The sequence below is a fragment of the Chiloscyllium plagiosum genome, unplaced genomic scaffold, assembly GCF_037043375.1.
Source record: "Chiloscyllium plagiosum isolate Xiang-an unplaced genomic scaffold, Cpla_swu_hap1 HiC_scaffold_17, whole genome shotgun sequence".
Taxonomy (NCBI): Eukaryota; Metazoa; Chordata; class Chondrichthyes; order Orectolobiformes; family Hemiscylliidae; genus Chiloscyllium; species Chiloscyllium plagiosum.
Window position 1 is genome coordinate 64284922 of NW_028270155.1, and position 310 is coordinate 64285231.

Sequence of the window (310 nt, forward strand, 5' to 3'; positions counted from 1 at the left end):
AATCTTCGAGGAGAAAGTGAGGACTGCAGATGCTGGAGATCAGAGCTGAAAATGTGTTGCTGGAAAAGCGCAGCAGGTCAGGCAGCATCCAAGGAACAGGAGAATCGACGTTTCGGGCATAAATGTTATCTTGGTATATCTCAACAGTCTGTTAGCACAGAGCTGTCAGGTTCACTGTGCAGCGATTTAAATATTAACGGTCTTGTTTAATAACATGGTCCTTCCCAACCCACTTTTTCAGGAAGGGCTTATGCCCGAAACGTCGATTCTCCTGTTCCTTGGATGCTGCCTGACCTGCTGCGCTTTTCCA